The sequence below is a fragment of the Rhodnius prolixus genome, unplaced genomic scaffold (genome assembly GCF_049639745.1).
Source record: "Rhodnius prolixus isolate KJV_2025 unplaced genomic scaffold, Rpr scaffold_3, whole genome shotgun sequence".
In the NCBI taxonomy this organism is placed as follows: Eukaryota; Metazoa; Arthropoda; class Insecta; order Hemiptera; family Reduviidae; genus Rhodnius; species Rhodnius prolixus.
In genome coordinates this window covers 43,734,386-43,757,615 of record NW_027411603.1, presented here as the reverse complement: position 1 = coordinate 43,757,615, position 23,230 = coordinate 43,734,386, and the positions used below count along the sequence as shown (strand labels likewise).

The 23,230-nt window shown below is 36.5% G+C and overlaps 1 protein-coding gene across 3 annotated transcripts in view; it reads left to right on the top strand.

The window, feature by feature from the left end:
• Hr39 (Nuclear hormone receptor FTZ-F1 beta) overlaps positions 1–23,230 on the top strand; it is a 141,112-nt gene that overhangs the window by 101,566 nt on the left and 16,316 nt on the right. Inside the window, exon 1 of one of the 3 annotated variants that reach the window (XM_074125601.1) lies at positions 17,116–17,136. The exons of the other annotated variants lie outside the window; for them this stretch is intronic. The gene's annotated coding sequence lies outside the window, so the exon portion shown is untranslated. Of the gene's footprint in view, positions 1–17,115; positions 17,137–23,230 lie in introns of those variants that run through there. 3 annotated transcript variants of the gene reach the window in all.

Below are 23,230 nucleotides of genomic sequence, written 5' to 3'. Positions count from 1 at the left end.
GTTGGGAATGCCTGATATCTAAAGGGATAATCCCATGTAGTCCTGTAGCGATTTCGGCACCAATTTCCACTGTTTCGAGAAGAGTGACTCTTCGAGTTCGGAAAGGTTATTGATTAATTAAAATTTTTTGATTTTCTGACGCAGTTTCTGTTCTATTTATATCTAATATTTTCTTCCTATCTTGAGAAGCTGAAACTATCTTTTACTATTGAAAGAATTATAGTAATACAATTGGTGATTCACATTGTTCTATATATTCATATTAGATGTCTAATTTTGTTATGACTTAAGAGAACTTAAGATGATTGGAAGATGATTATCTTATAGCTCACCTTCAACTCATTATCCCCACCACGTTTCCCCTGATGTCATACATCTTTTTGTTCTGTACATCACTCCTTCAATCTCTGTCACTTCTAGCCGTCAACACACTTATCTACATTGCCATCCCATTTTATATGATTCATTACATGGTATGATCTCTTGGTAATATTCCGTTTGATTGTCACTAGCTTGGTACATATAAATTTACTTAAAATTGTTTCAAGCTTAATATTTCAGTATTTAATACTTTTATTAGTTTTAGAGATCTGACACAATTTTCCCTTATTGTTTCTCTTCTTTCTTGTGACTCGCACTGACCTAGCGCCATGATTCAAATTTCTCCGCTTGTCGCGTGGTATTGCGCAGGCGTTTCAACACGCGAACCGCACTAGATAATAACTATTATTGTTAATTAGATTATGTTTGATAAATGGGGACACTGCAGAATCAAATATTTTAATGTCAGTAATATACTATAGTTAAATAATATGATAGGCATATAAGGAAGAGGAATATCGTATAACTTTTTTTCGCTTCATTTTAATTCTTTCTTTATTTTTATTTAAATTATTTTTGCATACAACTAACTTGCTCCGCCGGTACCCCGGGGTGTATGCATTCCCCAAGTCTAGAACCGCTGGTCGTGGGAATTCACTAATATGGAGGGAAGAAATTAATGCTAGTTATTCATTTCCAGAAGAGAAATATATAAAAGTTCTGTCATTGAAATATGTAATACTTCTTTTAAATAATAAATAAGTAAAGAGTAAAAAAATCGTTGACTCATGCGATAAATACCAACTGACGGAGAATATAGGCGTACAAGTGAAGGCACAGTCTTGTGAGTAATGATCCAGTTCTTCGAAGGAGCGCTCCACTACCTGATCCTTCAGCTTTCCTAGCTATTTTTTTTCTCTTTATTTTATTTTAATTCTATTTGTATTCATTCTTCCTTGTCTTGCGGCTGAAGAAGTAAAAATGAAAATGAAAAACACCACTAAGAAGCTCGTAAAATTTTTCATCTTGTTTAGTTCAAACTTTGTTGTGTTTTGCTAGCTCGTTTAATTACCTTGTTGCAGAAGTGTATTATAGTTGTGAAAATAGATATAAGAGAAACTGGATTTGAGCCTGCTGTGTAAAAATTGTTCTACGAAAAATTAGTAATAGATAGATCATTTAATTTTAATTGTAAGTGAATTAAGAATCTGGAACAATCTATTGAAACGAGTGTTAGAACGTTCAGAAATTGTACGATACTGCATTAAGAAACAAGAACTTAGATTTATCACAAGACTGTTAGCCTAAAAACATGAACCTGATAGCAAGGCGCCACGGTAGCCGAGCGGTTAGAGGTGAGACCTGCAAAGCTAATATGTATCATTTCTAGCACTTTTGGTGAATGATTCATAGTTTCTATAGGATAAAAAAAATAATTGCCATTTCAGTCGTGATACATTTATTCTGCCGAGCTTTCGACCTAGGTACTAGGTCATCTTCAGGGCTGTGGAACATACGAGTATTTACAGATTGTTAACAATGATTCTATTAAAATGAATTATGTATAATATAATGAAATTTTGCAAAAAATTATTTACCTAGTTTACAAAATAATATTTTTACATTACAGGGTTGGTGTGCCTTCTCTCTTGTCTGTTCATGGACTGAGTGTGATCGGTCTGTGTGTGATATGTGTTAGGTTGTATGGAAGTCAGTGTTGCCAATTGTCAAGTATTTTGTAGTAAGTTTGCGTATATGTTGTTTAAATTGTTCGTGTCTGTTTTGTAATTTAAACTGTTTCCTGTCTTAGATATGTATATCATTTCTAGCACATTCCTTTTTTGTGTGTTGGTTTCTGATTTAATTAATATGTATTGTGTGGTACTGGGTTCGATTCCCGGTGTCTAGGGCCTTGGATTTTATTTAATGGTTAATAAAAGAAATTTACAGTAAAGTATACATACGAGGGTCGTTTGAAAAGTCCGTGACAACGTCAGAGAGATAGTACTACTGGCGCGTATCGAGGTTATGTTTAGTTAGTAGCATCTCTTGGAAGAACACACACCAAGTTTCAGCCAGATCGGTCTATTTCTTTGTGTTTGGCATTCGTTTGAATCGAGGAAGTCGAGTGATTTTCAAAAAATGGACGAAAAAGAATTTCGTGTGTTGATTAAACACTACTTTAAGAAAGGCAAAACACCTCAGGAGACTAAAGAGAAGCTTGATAAACATTATGGTGACTCTGCACCTTCGATTAGAACAGTTTATAAGTGGTTTCAAAATTTTCGGAGTGGCCATATGGGTACAAGTGACGCTGAACGTTCTGGACGCCCTGTTGAGGTTACTACTCCAAAAATCATTGATAAAATCCATGATATGGTGATGGATGACAGAAGAGTGGAAGGTGCGTGAGATTGCTAGTGCTGTGGGCATCTCGAATGAACGGGTACATTTGCATCAACATTTGGACATGACAAAGCTATCCGCAAGATGGGTGCCGCGATTGCTCACGCTTGACCAAAAACGAAATCGTGTGAAGTGTTGCAAGGACGGTTTGCAGCTATTCCAGAAGAAGCCGCAGGACTTTAAGCGTCGTTTCGTCACTGTGGATGAAACATGGATACATCACTACACTCCTGAGACCAAAGAACAATCTAAACAATGGGTTACCAAGGGGGAATCTGCGCCAAAAAAGGCGAAGACCATTCCTTCGGCCGGAAAGATTATGGCGACTGTCTTTTGGGATTCGCAAGGAATAATCCTCATCGACTATCTGGAAAAGGGTAAAACTGTTACAGGTGCATATTATCGTTATTGGACCGTTTGAAAACCGAGCTGCAAGAAAAACGCCCACGATTGGCCCACAAAAAAGTCCTTTTCCATCACGACAACGCACCAGCTCACACCTCAGCAGTTGTGGTCGCAAAATTAATGGAAATAGGATTCCAACTCGTTTCACATCCTCTCTATTCTCCAGACTTGGCTCCTTCGGACTACTATTTGTTCCCTAATATGAAGAAATGGCTGGCTTTGAAAAAGATTTTATTCAAACGAGGAGGTGATTGCAGAAACGAATGGCTATTTTTCAGACTTGGACAAATCCTATTATTCGGAAGGAATCAACAAACTAGAGCAGCGTTGGACGGAGTGTATAAGCCTAAAAGGAGACTATGTTGAAAAATAAAAAAGGTTTACCCCAAAAAATTAAGTAGTTTTTATTTTTGCACGGACTTTTCAAACGACCCTCGTATATGCTAGTCGCCTCGTCCACGACATCTAATTGGTAGTTGGACGTAAAGCCCGCCTGAAAAGAAGAGACAATTACTTCACTTTACTTACTTACTTTTAATCCTGATAGCATTAAAAAAAATTGTTACAAAGTGACGAAACTCAAATCCGGAATTCCGTTTTTCATCTTAAAACTAGAAACACAGATAAAATCGAATATAAAGGTTTTCTAGCTAGAATTTTTATTTATATAAGTATTCAAATTGTTATTTAAGAAAATGAAAATGATTAATTGATTTTCAAAACTTTCCTTGACACGAAACGAATAAAATCTAATCAGATAAGAATTAATAGATTCATATTAAAATGTGATAAAATCGATAGTCGACATCGATAGTATCATAAGAAAACCATGTACGAGATAAATGTAAATAAAGGAATTATTTATTTTTTTTACAACTATTATTATTTTACATTTTATAATTTTGTTTAGAATATCTAGTTAAAAACATCGGTTAGCATTGTAATTCCTAAGTTTTTATTGATATGGATTATTTTTCCAGAATTTTTGTCGAGTTGATTAAATTTGATCGCCTGAAGAAATATTTACATGTTTTGGGGGCCATTTACTCGTTTCTTATCGCAAAACCTAACAATAAGTTTATTTACTTTTTCTTAATCTTTCTTAGAAAGTGAGAAACACACCTGTATTTCTTAGTGCCTCGCATTTCATTGCACCATTTCTCTCAAAATAGATTTTATATACAGGGTGTCCTAAAGCTATATGGATAACGACTTTTTCTCGGAAACTAAGATAGCTAGAAAAAAAACTAAAAAATACGTGTTCCCTTAGTTTTTTTGTTAGGAATCCAAATTTACTTTGTAAATTTTTTTTCGGTGCTTCCAGAAGCGAGATACAGGCACCAACTTCATTTTACATAACATCATCAGGCATGTAAAGAGATATCTCGGTAGGCAATTTGATGGGCGTGTTATATCGACACGGGGGGCGATTCAGTGACACCTCTCTCACCGGATTTGACACCTATGGACTATTTCCTTTGGGGATGCGTGAAAAACAAAGAGATCATTCATAACTTTTTTCTTTCTATACTTATTTCTGCTTACCTAAAAGCATTTCTAAATCTAGGTGCATTAGAATCAAGACGGGTTGGCATTTGTAGATGAACAAAAGCAGAGAATAATAGATACGTGTAAGTCGGTTAAAGCCGAATCTATTTCTTTGGCAGTAAGGGGCAATTGGCAGGAAAGTGCATTTCTATGCATCTCTAATGGTGGAGGCCATTTCGAGCATGATCTGTAATATTAATGTGGAGTAAAATTTATAATAAAATAGTACTTTTCTTCTTATTCAATCAAAAAACCGTTATAATATTATCATTTTGACATTTCTTGTAAGAATCATGTTTTCATTCATAACTTCTAAAATATCGCTCACAGAAAAAAACCGTTCTAGTAAATTTTTCTTTAAAAAAATAGAGGAATCTATTTTTGAGATAAAAACCGCACCTTCCCATTTGAAAAAATGAAGTTGGTGCCTGTATCTCGCTTCTGGAAGCACCGAACAAAATTTACAAAGTAAATTTGGATTCCTAACAAAAAACTAAGGGAACACGTATTTTTTAGTTTTTTTCTAGCTATCTTAGTTTCCGAGAAAAAGTCGTTATCCATATAGCTTGGGACACCCTGTATTTATGTATATGTAAATCAAATAGCTTCTAATTCAACAGTATTAAACAATTTAATACTGATTATTATGCCTAAAATGTTTTTTAACATTAACCTATAAGGGTCTACCTACCTCTAAAGTGTTATTTTAGTTCGGTTTTAAAAACTTTATAAAGTTCGTAAATGTTTTAACTTCCAAATTGCCGCTTTTGGAGAGACTTATAGGTTACAACTTTGAAAAATTTCGGTAAGAGATTATTCTTTAACAAATTTTTGTTTATTGTAAAATTGAGATAATATGTGTTTTTATTTTTCCCCAGCATCTGGAAAAAAAAAGTTGATGGATTCGAGAAGTTAAATTATAGTTCTCAAATTAGTATATTGCAGAGTTGTATTTTGAGAGAATTGTTAGCCGATCCGGTCAATGAACATATTTAGTTGAGTGAACCCTGTTTCTCTTCATTGCTGCAAAGTTCGAGTGTATAACATCTGTCACCTAGGGCACCCTGGGTGCTGAGAGCTCCCTTTAGACCAAGGTCGGTATAATCACATAATATCTGACACTATAAGCGCTAGTTGGGTTTCATTGAACTCGTTTCTTTCTTATTTTTATTTTTTTGTTCCACCAATAATAATACATGTTATGGTGGCACGTGTATGTTATATAGTACTCTAGGGGGCTTACCTAACTATAATACAGGGCCCCCTTTAACCTTGCCTGACACTACTAGCACGCGCGTTTATGAGAAAGGGGTAAATCAGTTGTCATGGCAACATATCAACCACAACTATAACTATCAGTTCGGGTTCCCCCACCCTCCAAATCATGTCTCCATTGTCTTAAAGATTCTAAATCGAAATACTAATAAATATCTGATAGGTTTTTTCCTGCTTTTTGGTGGGATGTTGTTTGTGGTGCAGAAATCTTATTGTGGCCCTTTCAGGAAGGCACTTAAAAATCTCGAGTTTTTGAGATATGAAATTTCTGTGGTGCAGCGAAAACGCAAGAATATAAGCTTCTATGCTTTACATTTTTCATTATTTCAACAGTCTAGTTTCAGTCTAGAAATTTAAGCTTTAAATCACATAAATTCAAACAAAATGGATTGCATTGATCAACTTTACAAACTTACTGGAGAGAATCATACCTTCAATGAGGAATTTCACTGTTATAGCAAAATTTTGATTTAATTCAGATTACCTTAAAGAATAGCTTTGAATATTTTATTATTATAGTTACACTTTGTTTCATTGTAAAACTAATTTAATGAGGGCTCTGTGGAAGATACAACATTGAACATTCCTCTAAAGTATCTAAATAGGTCCCACTTCACTAATACGTACCTCTACCAACATTAGTTCAGTCAAAGTAAAGCTAGAATTTCAGATACGAAGATCTGTTAGTTATTGTTGCAAACTATCCTTTTTGCTCATAGACTATTACCAAAGGGGCAGGTTGGACTTCCTTTCAGCTCTCCTTCCAGGCTGAGTGTGAATGTCTGCGGGTACTTCCCATTCACTTCTTAAGGGAGCCCCACATAGTTGTCAGTCCTCTTGGTTCAAGTGAGAGCGCTAATAGCTGGATAGCTACTTCTGCTAAGTCGATCTGTTCATTTTCCTTCACCACATCTTAAGCCCAATATTACCCACTGTAGAACGAGTGGCATAACATTTTCCAACATTTCCCAGCATAAGGAATGTTTTTCTTTTCTAACCAACAGTGGATGCAAGAAAATGGTCGAAGCTTGAGGTCTGATGACACCATTGTAAGTGCTAAACCGAAAAGTTTAACAAAAAAACTGTATTATACTTTAACTAAGCCCAGTCTAACTTATTGGTTTTTACATCTAGATGGCAGAGCAGTTCATTGAGCTCTGTAAATACACCATGGAGGCGGTGGAGCTTTCAAACCGACCTATAAACTTATTTCTGTCACTATTTGCGGATATATGAGGTGTGGCTATTAAATAACGAGACTGATGCTGCTACAGAAGAACTATGCATGCACCAAATCCTAACGACAGACAGCTGTGTAGCGTAAAGCCTTCTCTTTCGATTGTGCAGCGTCTCACGTGTTAGTAGAGAAATCTGTCTGACAGAAACCGTCGTTTGTGTAAGAGGTGTTAGTTTCGTTTTGCCGAAAACATGATACTACACATGTAGTAGAGCAACGAATTGTGAAATTTCACATGAAACTGGGTAAAACCGCTACTGAAACTTATCTTTTATTAAAAGAAGTATATGGCGATGAATGTTTATCACGTGCGCGTTTTTTTGAGTGGTTCAAGCGTTTCCAAGATGGCCGAGAAGACGTCGGAGATGATGACCGCCCGGTTCGCCCTTCCACGTCCAAAACGGATGAAAATATCGATTATAATTAATCAACATTACTACCGTGAGGTGCTTGCTCAACTCCGTGAAAGAGTAAGGAAAAAAACGATCCAGTGGAAGAACTGGAACCAGTCATGGATTCTCCATTAGGACGACGCGCCGGCTCACACTGCATTGTCTGTCAAGACGTTTCTAGCCAAGTACAACATCCCAGTTTTAGGCAATCCGCCTTATTCGCCTGTTCTGGCCGGACCATGTGACTTTTATCTGTTCCCCAAACAGATAAAACAGGAGCTCACAGAAAAAGACTTCCAGCACTGTTTCGAACAATGGTAAATCCGAATGGAGCGTTGTAGGGATAGGATATCTATTGAAGGTGATAATAACTAAACATGTATAAATTTAAAACGTTTTACAGCAATAGTGTCGTTATTTAATAGCCACACCTCGTACTGTCGAGTAAAGTTTGTGGTAGCATTGTGAAACTGCCTTCAGGGCATCCTCCACGGCTATCTGATCATCGTACCAAATCCTGCTTTAAATCGAAAACATCTTGTACAGACTCCAGAATACACAGTATTCTCTTCTCTATCAGTAAACCCTTGTGTCGTAGTCATTACAGCGATATCGCATTTCATTTTCTAACTAAGCTAAACTTTTGTTAGGTGTGCATCGCGGCCGTTTTGATCAACTCATGCAACTGCCACCTGGAATAGCTCATGGTTCTCCCACCAAAAAGGGGCTAAATTACCTCTTCATGTAAGTGAAGAAGGTTATTCTATAAAAGTAAATCAGGATATCCTTTTCGACCCGAGTTCACTAGGCAGAAAAGTTTCATCCTTACAAAATATAAATCCTTCATTTGACCTAATTTTATTGGCCACAATCCCAATCCTTGCTCAAAAACAAAAAAAATTATTATTAATATTGTAAATTTTAATTATTATTTATCGAAGTTGAAATGCCAACAATACAAAAAGTAGATTATAATCTACCAGGCGAAGTTTGGTGACCGAACCGACCTAACCTGGTGACGTTAAGATACCCGGAAATATTGGGCGCAAGGTTAGGGTCGTGACCTTGACTGGGGTCAATAACATGGCGCAGACGCCCTACGTCATCCCTTAGAGTGCGCAGCGAACTCTGCCATGCTTCTCCTTCCAATATTGCAAGTGCAATAACTCAAATACACCTTCGTACACTCAAAAAATAGAAAATGCGCTTGTAATTAAAACATTATATGCAGTTGAGTTTTAAATAATTCTAATTAAATTTTTATTTATTAAGTAGGATATGTAGTTAATGAATAATTTAGTGCCGTTATCTTTGAATTTGATCAGTTTCCTTTATGATTGATGAAAGAGCATGGTTCCCGGGAACTGAAAACAAAAGAGGTTTTTTGTGCTTCTAGGTCTGGTACCACTTTTTTAAAAAAAAAACAAGTCTAGGGCTTTCCCTTAAGTCGTTTTTGCGTATTATCTCCCTTGGTCCTTTTCTGTGGTCTCATTCTGCAAAGTAGCGCCTGGCTTCATGATATCAATGAACGTTTCTTCACTTCCTAACAAAGCCGACACAGATGCCTGGACCCGACCACTGCGAGGATACCCTGTGATGTTGTTTTCATGTTTTCTGAGAGTTTGTAACCCTTTAATAATGCATGCGGTCAGATTATGTGGCTGAAGAAGTGGGAACCGTCTTATATCCTGACCTATTGGGTTACGGTTGCAAGTTTACTTATAGGAGATCTCTGGCTCGACGGGAAACAAAAATATGGGGGCCTTGAAACCACAGGGCTCTGTAAATGGAGAGAATGCAAGTTGCCCACTTAAAGAGGTTCCTTTTGGCTGCAGTAACTGGGAAACAAGACATCCCATGTCCTAAACCTTATCAAATGCTCGGTCATTAAAACTGTCCTATTTTGGTTGATTCTTAAAAACTGCACAAAAAATTTTAGGTTAAGCCTAAAAACCGTATAAATTTTTCAATAATGGGGCACCTATAAAAAGAAAAAATACAAATGTTTTGAACTTATGTTTTAGGCTTTTTGAAAGGCGCCACGGTAGCTGAGTGGTTAGAGGCGAGACCTGTAAAGCTATTATGTATTGTGGTGCTGGGTACGATTCCCCTGATCAGCCCTTGGATTTTTATTTAATGGTTAATGAAAGAAGTTTACAGTAAAGTATGTTTGCTAGTTGCCTCCATCCATGACACCTAATTTGGTATTTTGACGTAAAGCCCACCTGAAAAAATAGGCAATTACTTTACTCTACTAGTCTTTTTGAATAATCGGAAAAAATTTCGGGAATTGAAGGTTTTAAAGATGATATTGAAAAGTTAAGATACGTTTGGCAAAGTGGCGCCTTTTGCTAACAGATTTTGTTCTTAGTGAGCAATCTCCGGGAAATAGAAACGACAGCTTGATCCCCGTGTAAGTTGTTTTCTTTTTTTAAATTTTAAGATAATTTCTGTTTCAAATTAGGAATGACAATAATTACTGTCAATATTAATAAAAACTAATATGGGAAATGACCGTAATACTGATTCCGTCAGCTGGAAGACGTCGGTAATAAAAACGTTTAAATCAATCAACGGAGATTTGCAGAGTATACTAACTGTGCCCCTGGACCATTGAGCGTGGAGGTCAAACCAAACACTCCAGCATTACGTCATCAGCCGTAGATCACCCAGTCGGTGGCAATGCTAAACCTTAACCAAGTCTGCAGATATTATGGCACACCCCGTTCTCTGTTGCGTGCTGCGTACGCTAGGTGCGTGAAGTTAATGGTCAAGTGGGTGGTATTGGTGGCTAGCTTGCTCTGGGTCCAAAGTTTCCATGTAGCTTAGTAGCTCTGCATATAGTTTCTACTATGGAAACATCGGGCACTGTTTTTGTCTTCTGGGTGCGTTAGCTGATTTAAAGAAAGAAAAAAAAAACTACATTAGTTAAAATCGATAATCGATTAACTACAAATCGTAGTTTTCTATTTGGCTCCAACGTTAAGCTAGTTTTGGTAAAAAAGAAAACTACTTTATTAGTTCATTTCTCTATTTTTCTCCTTACATGTACCCAGTTTTCCGAGACTTCATTTCGAATAACTTGAACCATCATTGAAGCTTGAAAGTTCATGAAGTTCTGCGGATTGTCCCAGTTCTCCTATAGTGGGAAACATGCTGCTAGACGGCAACAAAAGCACCTAGCCTTGCCTTCAAAATAAAAAAGGGCACTCAGAGTTCATCGTGCCTACATTTTGAACTGAAGAATGATGCCAATGATCTGGTATTTTTTGTGATTAAAAGAACATAACGTTGGTGCTCCTTATAAATTATACTGCATGAGACCAGGCGAGTCTATCCAGATATATAACTGTTGCTACATTGTTGCTATAAAACTGATCATTCACTCCTATCTAACAATTGGTTGTTAATATTTATATATTTTCATTGATAATAAATAACGAGAGAACTGTATGAATTTACTAAAATGGATTGTTGTTTAATGTAGTACGTAGCGCTATAATTGGATATTGCCTTCTCCTTTTAGTGCACTAAATATAAGGTATACAGGAATAACGTGAGGTGAATAGCGTCAACTTTTATTGATTTGGTAGCGCACGGTACTCGACTCTCTGCCTTGAACTGCATTTAGTATTGCAACTTCATCTTGGGAGGAGTGGGCAGAACTGTAAAGAGAAATTGCCTTTGTTTTTTTCTCTAATCCTAATTTTTGTGAAAACGACTTCTTCTGCATTAACAAAAACAGTAACTTAGAGCTGAATTAAACAGTGTGAGGGTCACAAATAGCGTATAGTAAACCTCAGCTTACTAATACTAGGGGGAGAGGCTAGTAGAAAATTAGTGCATAAAGAGGGAGCTAAAGGAAACGAGCTAGAAAATTTAATAAGTGGAGTTATTTTTACAAATAGTGTTTAGAGGTGGCAGTGGTGTAATTCTGACGGAAGAGGAACAACAGGATACGTTATTGCCTGCAGGATGGTGACGTTCTTCAACGCTATAGCGAGCATACGACATGCTAGTAGCGTAATTTATGATTACGTAGTGTATTTACATCGTCTAGCCTCTCCGCTAGAGGGGAGGTTTCAAACTTAACAGTTATTAATAGTTTAACTAACACTCATTTAGAATTAACTAATAATGTTATTTCAAAAACAAAAACAATCTTCGGTGATTAGTTTACCCTATTTTTGGACTTCTAGCGTCAATATTTCTTTTTTCTTTCTCTCGCTTCAATGGTATTACAACCCTCATTGGTCTTTGGCTCTCTCCAAGAAACTGTCTTCAGGCATCCCAATTAGATGCGATGTTTTTTGGTGATAGATTTTTTGTTTATATTTGAGTTGTAGATGTTGAGGCTGTAACTTATTGTGTCAGGGCAAAATCTCCCCAACTCCTTCTCTAAAATATGTAAGTATAGTTTGAGGTGGAAAAATAAGTGTAGTCAAAATCAGTCATTTTAATTACCTCTCTGATGATGGAAGATACAGTTTTATTTGTTTTTATGCAATTTAATGTGTTGAAATCAATTTTCAAGATTTTCTTTAAAATACGTACCAATTTTCTTTAATTCAAGAGGCTTTTTTTGAAAGGTCAAGAAGGCATTGGCACAACATTTTTCACCTGAGATTATTTCCCGTTTATTTCTATTTCAAGAAGAAAACCATACTACATGAAACAATAACAAATTCATGCAGATCTCGCTCGTTATATTATAACCTTATATTTGATTATTTACTCAGAAAACCAGGGAAGGTTATATTTTCAAAAGCATTTGTTGTATAAATCTGTCAGTATCTGAACTCTCATTGGAGCGTATTTTTTTTCTGTGCTCCTCTCGTCTCTTTCTTTCGTTTCTTAACTGTTCATCGCCAGACAGTTAGCTGTAAGAAGTTCCTAAGAGTAGGGCTATGGGTTGGCAGCTGGTTTTGAACCTAGGAACCACAGTGCGCCAAACATCTAGCTTATCAATTCTCTGTTATACATTATTGTACCTTAATTTAATCTTTCGAAGAATTCCTCCATTTTCAGCCTCAGAATTTAGTATCTTTTAGCAAAAGTAACAATTAGAGGTGAAGGATTGTACTAAGGAGCCTCCTTCCTAATAAAAATAAGAGGTTTCTATTTACTCACAAATTAAAAATCTGAAAACGGATGTTCCCCCTCTCTTAAAATGCGACCAAAAATTAAGAGTTGTTTTATATCTCCCAGTCCGAGGTAGAATCGACTAAGAAGAAATGAATGCATAGTAATTATGGTCGCAAAGTAGAGTAGCTTTACGAAGGGAAAGATCTAAGTCGGAGATGATGATGGTGATGAATAAGAGGCTGAAAGAGGAAGGCAGTGGCTGCTAGAGTGCTGTGAGATGAGAGAAGAGACAGTACTCCAGGTCATTGTCCTCGCTCCAGCTCACCTTGTGCACACTCCACACTCTGGAGTGGAGAGAGAACAACACTTCTAACTGTTCCTGCTGGCAGTGTGAGCAGCTCCTTTGTAACACTACATCTTACCTGCCTTCTTCAGTTTCTACACTATATTTTTCCTTTTATTCTTATTTCCTCTTTGACTAAATTCACCCTCTTGTCTTTTATAAAGAAAAGGAAAGGTTTCATTTTTTAAAAACTTTTTTTGCAATTAAGTTTTCTCTCTGTTTAATTACCCAAAAAATATGTTACAAAACATATTCTAATGATTTAGAATATTATTTGATGTCACATTAACTGGGCAGACTTTGTAGCATTCAAAAATAAGTATGAAAAACAAGTCAGAAACGTGAATAACCAAAAAGACAACACATCTTAGAATTAATGGTAAAAATCAAAGAATAAAATGAAATCTGATGTTAATACTCTGGACTCACTCTTAAGGCCAGTTTTTACAGTGAAGAATCTAAAGACCAGCAGCCTATGCATCTGGTGACCCCAGATTGGGCTCAGATGGGAACGCATTAATTAGCCTTGATCTTGGTAATTATGCATCTGTGGTTCAAAGCGGAGTTGGCCGCCATTGAGCTATTCCGCTGGAAGGGATTTGCCGATACTGATATTAGGTTCTTCACGGATAGCCAGGCTGCAATTAAAGCTCTGGCCTCTCCTAGTAAGAACCAAATCTCGGTCAATTCTTGCCATGCTGCTCTCAGTTTGTTAGGAGCTTTAAATACTGTTTTGGTCTGCTTGGTCCCTTGATCATTGCGGGATTCCGAATAACGAATTTGCTGATAAAACAGCAAAGGAAGGAGCTGCGTTAATTACAGTGACTATTCAGCCCATTATCCCTATATATACTATCGACATTATAGAACAGTGGTGGAGCAATGGATTTTTAAAGGAACACCGGAAACGGGTGAAGATCCAAAGAAATTCTTGGCCTGTCGAAAACGGCTGTGGTTTTAGCTTTATCAGGTCCCAGAACCCTCCAGTTGGTTCAGGTCGTTGTGTGGACATACGAATTTAGCGTACCATCTTTTCAAATGTGGCCTTACCCAGTCGCCAATTTGCGCGCTGGCTGTGGTGAGTCCAAAGAGACTTCGCGGCACTTTGTAGAGGTGTGTCCCGTTTATTCTAGATTCCTCGTCTTCGGGAGATTAATTGTTTCCCCTCCCGGAGATTGTAACATCTGGTAATCTTTACGAACTCTCTAGGTGTCTCTTATGAGATGAGAGGTGGGCCGGGTACAATCGGCATTTTGGGTTGCCTGCGTTCCTTTCCCTTTTAGGTGGAACCACCCTTTAATACAATCTAATCTAAAGGCCAGCTCTTGGATTCGAACCCGGATTTTCGCTTGGGAATCCAACACTCTAACCTCAGAGCTTCTCTGATAAATTTTATTAAACAAAACAAAAAATGAACTGTGCACTTTTATTCTTCGGCAGGAATAAATACTAGGTCATTGTCGTTGTGCGATTGTCCAGCAGTATAGAACGCGTGCATTGAACACTGGGTATTACACAGATTCTGGGTTAATAGAATTTAAGCTTTATCAGCTTTATTTTTCTTTCGAGTTTGATTCCTCTTTCCGTCAAAGTTAATCTGCTCTAACTCTCGTTCTATCATTAAGCTACGCCTGTTAGCTGTGTACTCTTTAGCATACGAATAAAAAGGCAATTACGTACGTATGCTTACAATATTAGTTATTCTCACGTCTTAGATTCTTTATAAGCTTAAAAATTTACGTATAAATACCATTGTTGGGCAAACCCATCATTAAAAAGAAAAACTGTCTAGAAAAGAGCGTATAGAAGTTTCCAATCATAAAGATCAACAGTTTTTCTTGTCCGAAAGTTAGTGAGCTACATATGCCATCTTAATATTTGTGATTTCAAATGCTACAGTGCGCGTCATTTCCTGGCAATTACAACTCGCGACTAAATGTGAGCATACTCATTGGAAAAATCAAGTTTTCAACCATTTTTTTTAGGGCGTTTGAATTAAGGCTCTTTCATGAATCTATTTGTTATATCTCCATAACTTCTTTTATGTTTCTTTAAATTTTGGTATATTACGTAATTCTGCAGAGCTAGAGAGTAACTACAGAGCGAAAACATCTCTTTAAATAGAAATTATATGTTTTAACAGTATTATGATTGTGGTTAACTTGTCTTTAGTTAATAACATTCATTAAAATGTCCATTTACTGGACAGATAGACATAAATATTGCATAATATATATTAAGAAATCAGGTTAATAGCGGTTTAATACATAATACATAGTTGCAAATATAGAAACGAGAAATAAAAGAAAGTATCTTTGTTTTAAAGATTTTCTCTTTGCTATTTTTCAATTTATTTTATTTCAATTAATTTAGATTTTATTGAATTTATGATTTTGAGAATATTTCATAACATCTACAGTTATGATGATGTAGCTTTAAAGTTAAACTCCACAATTTGTTTACACTACCCTGAAGATAGGGTAATAGATTTACCGAAACGTTGGTGAAATGAAACAAAATTTGTTGTTTGCATTTATTGATTGACCGCACATCAATATTCCCCAAAATCATCAATTAATAACGGTCGGAAAACCAAAACTATCATTTTTTGAATTAGTAATAAAGTAGTCCACGTCACCTAATAGGGTAGTTGGCCTAAAGCTAGTCTGAAAAAATAGGCATTACTTTATTTTTATATTTTATGCATATTATTATTGTTAATGTTATCTTATACGAGGGTCGTTTGAAAAGTCCGTGCAAAGTCAGAGAGATAGCACCACTGGCACGTATCGAGGTTATGTTTAGTTAGTAGCATCTCTTGGAAGAACACACACCAAGTTTCAGCCAGATCGGTCTATTTCTTTGTGTTTGGCATTCGTTTGAATCGAGGAAGTCGAGTGATTTTCAAAAAATGGACGAAAAAGAATTTCGTTTGTTGATTAAACACTACTTTATGAAAGGCAAAACGCCTCAGGAGACTAAAGAGAAGCTTGATAAACATTATGGTGACTCTGCACCTTCGATTAGAACAGTTTATAAGTGGTTTCAAAATTTTCGGAGTGGCCATATGGGCACACGTGACGCTGAACGTTCTGGACGCCCTGTTGAGGTTACTACTCCAGAAATCATTGATAAAATCCATGATATGGTGATGGATGACAGAAGAGTGAAGGTGCGTGAGATTGCTAGTGCTGTGGGCATCTAGAATGAACGGGTACATAATATTTTGCAACAACATTTGGACATGACAAAGCTATCCGCAAGATGGGTACCGCGATTGCTCACGCTTGACCAAAAACGAAATCGTGTGAAGTGTTGCAAGGACGGTTTGCAGCTGTTTCAAAAGAATCCGCAGGACTTTAAGCGTCGTTTCGTCACTGTGGATGAAACATGGATACATCACTACACTCCTGAGACCAAAGAACAATCTAAACAATGGGTTACCAAGGGGGAATCTGCGCCAAAAAAGGCGAAGACCGTTCCTTCGGCCGAAAAGATTATGGCGACTGTCTTTTGGGATTCGCAAGGAATAATCCTCATCGACTATCTGGAAAAGGGTAAAACTATTACAAGTGCATATTATTCATCGTTATTGGACCGTTTGAAAACAGAGCTGCAAGAAAAACGCCCACGATTGGCCCACAAAAAAGTCCTTTTCCATCACGACAACGCACCAGCTCACACCTCAGCAGTTGTGGTCGCATAATTAATGGAAATAGGGTTCCAACTCGTTTCACATCCCCCCCCTATTCTCCAGACTTGGCTCCCTCGGACTACTATTTGTTCCCCAATATGAAGAAATGGCTGGCGGGAAAAAGATTTTATTCAAACGAGGAGGTGATTGCAGAAACGAATGGCTATTTTTCAGACTTGGACAAATCCTATTATTCGGAAGGGATCAGCAAACTAGAGCAGCGTTGGACGAAGTGTATAAGCCTAAAAGGAGACTATGTTGAAAAATAAAAAAGGTTTACCCCAAAAAATTAAGTAGTTTTTATTTTTGCACGGACTTTTCAAACGACCCTTGTAATACCTCTAATGTCATGTTATTTGTTGCAGGTAAGGGAAGTCTCAAATGATTGGATATAATTCTTGTCGTACTCTCTCCTGCGTTTACGTCATTTGTAGGTACAATTTTTTTCCCTCTTAATTTTATTTTTTAGGTAAATAATTCGTAAGGAATTTTTATTAGATTGTTAGAGATCATCTAATGGTTGGCAATAACTTATCAGATTAGCTTAAGTTTATAATTATTTTATTGCTCTCTAAAATGTTCATTATTTTACATAAAACGCTATTCTAGCTTTACACGCCATTCTATCAATCGATTCTATTAATCGATAAATACCTCTATTAGTTATGAGTAATTTTTTCTTATTAGTTTTTTGTTTAATTTTTGTTATTTTTGTAATATCGCAACAAGAAAACTTGTAGAGAATGGACTACTATAGAGAATGGATATTAATTAGATAGAATTTACTATAGCGATAGAGCAGGCTGTGCAAAAGATATAGTTTATAGGTTGTAGTGTAGACGACATTATTTGTAAACAAGGTCATTTGTGTGTGAGTGAAGACACTTAGATTATGCTGTACGCGCACTCAAATATAGACCAAAGTATACGTTTAAAGAAGATGTCATTGGCCCCCTGAGATATAGTTAGCAACGGAGTTTAGTAAAAATAGATGTATGACATTCAAAGACCTAGCATGGCCTCCGTTCTTTAAGGTCATATTTCTTAACGCTTTTTTTGTTTTTTTTTATGTATTTTGGTTTTTATGTATGAGGGTGGTGAGCTAATTTTGTATTTTGAAGTGTATTTTGAAGGTATTGTTTAATTATATTGTGTTTATGGCAAGTTTTTAATTCCATTTTCAACATAAATGTTGTAATGAAGCTAATCTGATGGCCTCCAAGCGTGCTGAGAAAGAGAGAGAGATTGACACGCCATGTTGTCTAGAAATATGTAGTCGTAAAGGATATGGTATCGCGCGACTATCGCGCTAGACAATGTTGCTTAGTCTTTGTAAGCTAAAACGTGTGTTGCTTGGATTGTTTAAAAGGAATAGGCAATGAGCCAAATCCTCTACGATGTAAAAAAACATCTATTGTGACGCCCTTAAAATATCAATGGTAGGCGTCTGTAAAGTGTTGAAAAGTAGTTAGTGGAAGGTGGAATAAATGAACTTCTTGAGTTTGCCCATTGGGTTCGTTAAACCCCGCTTTAGAACTTCTGTTCTGCAGGCCCATTTTCCCGCATTATGGTGGGTACACTTTTTTGAATTATTATTATTGTTATTTAAATAAATAGTTTGACGGAAAAACAAAATACAATTCCAAAATCTTGATAACTAAAATCCTTGTAATAACCACTTTTCTCGTGTTACCCACCTTTGACATGAGTTTTTTTTTTTGGTTAATGCGTAAAAGTAGAAAAATCTTCCCTCTACAGTATCAGGAGCAACAGTGAATATTAGTGGTTATTTCATGCCGACCGTTTAATCTCCCAACATTCTGTTGAGAAGTTCGTCATCTTTGGAATTCGACAGACGATCCGTTTCACTAATCGCCTCCATACTTAAGCTCTGAAGAACCTTGTCATTAACATTAGCATATTCCCCTTGCCGACACCGAAAACAAGTTAAGCCTCTAATCTAAAAAACTTATAATACACACCGGATGTTAATTTTTTTCCCCCCGTTCCAAGAATGCAATCTTATAGAAAGTTACCGCTTATATGTATATAATTTAATATAGCATTTTTGTTTTCTTACTCTTTTTAGCATTGGGTAATGCCGTTAATTATTTCTCAGTGATTGGCTAGAGAGAGGTGCGTGCGGTTTGTGCAGCCTTATTACATAATAATTCCTGTTATTTCTTAACGTTAATTTGTTAAGTCAAGCAGACAGGCTTTGGTATGTGCCCGGTGAGGATTGAGCTTGTGTGGGACTACTTACAAGGCAAGACCAGCCTAGCACGGCCGTGTTACCGGCAGTTCTATAGTTATGGAGTTATGCCCTCCTAGACATGGCAAATTAACCTGTACAACTTGTCCCAACATCAATAAATATTTGAGATTCTTTCACAGTACTTTTAACCGCATGCATCTTATTTAAAAACTAAATAAATCAACTTTTTCCATTCTCCGTCATCAACATTTTAAAAATTTGGTACAGTAATTAGGCAACTGTTGAGAAAAATTTTATGTAGCTCTTGTAAAGCTTGGATGGGTTTAAGTTAGAAAAAATGAAGTAATACGAGGTGAGACTATTAAATAACGAGACTATTGCGATAAAACATTTCATTTTAAATTTATACATATTTAGTTATTATCACTTTTAATATACACCCCTCCCCTATCACTACAACGCTCCATGCGAATTTACCATTGTTCGAAACAGCGCTGGAAGCCTTTTTATGTGAGCTCCTGTATGACGCGTGCCGCCTTTTCTTTCACAGCTTCAACGGACTGAAATCGTGTTCCTTTTAATGCAGATTTAAACTTTCGGGAACAGATAAAAGTCACATGGGGCGGCCAGGTCAGGCGAATAAGGCGGATGACCTAAAACTGGGATGTTGTACTTGGCTAGAAACGTCTTCTTGACCAGACATTACAGTGTGACTTGTTCTTCCACAAATCGGGTCGTTTTTTTTTCCTTACTCTTTCACGGAGTTGAGCAAACACCTCACGGTAGTAATGTTGATTAAGGATAATCGATATTTTCATCCGTTTTGGACGTGGAAGGGCAACCCGGGCGGACATCATCTCCGACGTCTTCTCGGCCATCTTGGAAACGCTTGAACCACTCAAAAACCTGCGCACATGCTAAACATTCATCACCATAAACTTCTTTTAATAAAAGATAAGTTTCAGTAGCGGTTTTATCAAGTTTCATGTGAAATTTCACGACAATTGTTGCTTTACTACATGTGTACGTAGTAATCATGTAACTAACTAACACCTCTAGTACACAAACGACGGTTCCGGTCAGACAGATTTCACTACTAACACGAAAGAGAGAAGGCTTTACGCTGCACAGCTGTCGGTCGTTAGGATTTGGCGCTTGCATAGTTCTTCTGTAGCAGCATCAGACTCGTTATTTAATAGCCACACCTCGTATATTTTATACTTCGTTTGTTTATTCAGAAATACTAACGGCTTTTGAGTTAATGTATGTGGTTAATGACAGCGAGGATGCTAGAGGTTCAGAACAACGTTAAATTTAGTGCTTGTCGATGTACCTTTCTACTCTCATAGTAGAGTATCGCCTTCGGATATAACTTTCTTCTTGAGGCACTCTTGATACTTCAAATCCTTGCTGATTTGAACTTTTCTTCGTTTTTCCTTTTAACCTGTGTATGTTTGAGAGAGAGAGATATCTTTCACTTCCTATTCTGTTTTACACTTACAGCCTCCCTTATCTTTTAGAAGCCTCTCAAAGACTCCATTACTAGCTGCTACATCGCCTCTATCTTCTCCATTGCAGACCCTGAATATATTTTTGTAATTGTAGGCGTTCCAATGTTCATTCGTAGTTCGTGTAATTCCAGGAACTCCTGCCCATGTTTGGCTTAAATATTCAGAGTTTGGGAGAAAACTTTAATCTTTTTGAATTTCCAGTAAAAGAAATTGGAGTGAATCTTCTCGCAAGATTATTGTTATTGGTCTATTTAAGAGCTATCAGTTACAGAGAGTTGGAAAAATATAAAAGTTAAAAGTTCTACTTCCGTTCTATTGAGACAGGAAATAAGGATATTTTATTCACAACAGCAGTTTCATTTTTTTTATCATATAATAAACATAACATAATTACTGTGTATTTATATGAACATTACGATGAATTATAAGTCAACTATTCTCCCAATAATGAGAAACTAATCAACAGTCGTCCATACTTTTAGCTAAAACAGTCTGAATAATGTATTCTCCAAGTTTATGAGATACTCTATGCTAGACTATATCAGCTGCTTAATAGCAGGATGGTGTTATGAAAAATACTGTTCCTAATGTTATTATTTGATTGACTCATTCACTATATCGCACTATCAGATGGTGGAGGCGAAGGAAATGAAGCATGTTGGCCAACATGTCTCCATTTACTCTTTCATAGGTTAAATATGTAACATAGCTTCCGTAGCAGTTAGATGACTAATTTCGAAGGAATGAATTTCTCCTCCGGTTGAATTAATTCTGCTCAAAAAACCTGATGTTTTATTTATTTTGCATTAAAACTCGCATTGCGCTTTTCTTTTTTCTTTTTTGTTTTTCACATCTTACTTTTTCCCAGCTGCAGACTTTTAACTGTTCACTTTCAGTTTTTCCAAAAGTGGATTTTCTTTTCAACTAAGAGATATGTTGAGAGAAAGAGAAGTCGCTCATTTATAGAGAATCCTCAAGCATTTTGCTCAAATTGGAAAATCTTCCTTAAAGTCACTGAAGATCCGGCAACATTTTGATGCTTAACGAAAATTCAAAATTATCCCTAGCTATTATTTAAAAAAAAATGGCGATTTCACGGCTGCTTCTCATCTGGAACTTCTACACAAAAAATAAAATAATAATAATAATACGCGGAGGTCCCGGGTTCGAATCCAGCTGCTGACTCTTAGATTTTCTCTTCCTAGGAACTTCTTACAGCTCACTGTCCGGTGATGGACAGTGTTGTCTGTAACGAGAGAAAACTGTCCGGAGGCCGGCAGTGCACTGAAAAAAGCTCCGGGCGCCAATAACCCTAGATGTTAACGCGCCTTAAATCATCAAAAAAAAAAAAAATAATAATAATAATTGATATCCCTCTAGTTTTCACCATTGCTAATTACCATCCATCTTCAAAGATTGATTAAATAGTGTTAACAGCAAATCAACACCAATTTCCGGAAGTGTGATAAGTGAGCGTTTTATTTCACATCACATAAGGCCATTTTATTTTATTAATTGATTTGTTTTCTGAATGTTTGTTGCAGGTAATTAAGGATTAAACTTAACTAGCAGCCAGAATGACTCTTAATGAGGTGAAAATAATTATTTCTTATGGTCGTCGTTAATGTTCAAACTCATCTGAGTGCGTACGACGTCAAAAATAAAACACAATTAGACCAATTAAGTTAGCTAGATGTAAGATTTAAACAGTTTGATGTTTTATTTGGTTGTCCATTTTGTTGTTTTACATCGTATTTTAACGCAGAATGAAGCAACTCAATCACAGACGGTTGCAACGGATATTTTAAATTCTATTGTCAGTAGAAACACACCAATTAGTTAAGAGATCGCCTATATAAGACGGGGCTTAACGTCCTACTACCAATTAGGTGTCTTGGACGGAAGCTCATACTTTACTAAAAACAATTTATCCTAACAAATAAAACGTAGGCCATACGCTGGATTCGAACTGGGGACCTCCCACTTACAAAGCCAAGTTCTTGACCACTAGACCGACACCCGCTCCCAAAAAACCCACCAACTATAGCTAATAATTATTGGTATTACCTCCAGAAGGGGTAAAGTCACAGTTTAGAAACGTTCATAGTTTCCTCCAAATTGTGAATGATTTCAGTAATTAAGCAAGTTTTATGAGGCATTACGTCTCCTGATTAACAATGCATTCTTTAACAGGACTTAAGATGCTTCTATTGATGTGATCAGTGACATTGATATCTCATCATAGGCTGGCTGAATTTGGTCAAAGTTATTTGATGACTGAGTCATCAAACGACGTCCCATCAAATCTTACAAAATTTCTGTTCGGTTTAAAAATAGTGAGGATAGGCTAGCCTAGGCAAAACTTCTAGTTAATTAATTCTAGTTGGAAGATGGTTCAAGGTAGTTGTATGTATGGTCGCAACCTTGGTTGGTCTAACGAAACAAGGCAATAATATATAGTCTTAGGAATACCTTCGATGGACCCGATAGGTATTTGCCTTGACAAAAGATCAGAAGTGAAGTTAACACTGGGCCGTGCCATTGTCTTCATTGCAACGTCGCTACTACAACAAGCTGCAAGCTCAAAAGTTGCATCTTTCTAAACGTAAAGTCAACTTGCGATCATTTTGCTACAGACAAAAAACTAAAAACTCTTCTCGTTGGTTGAAGCTATAAGGTCTTTCTTGACGCTATTAGAGGCTGCAGACGTAAGAAGCGTTTACAATGGTTTCCTTTTTAACATTGGACGGTTGGCTATTCACCTTGAAACTCTTTGACTGAAAGCTGTTTAACAATAA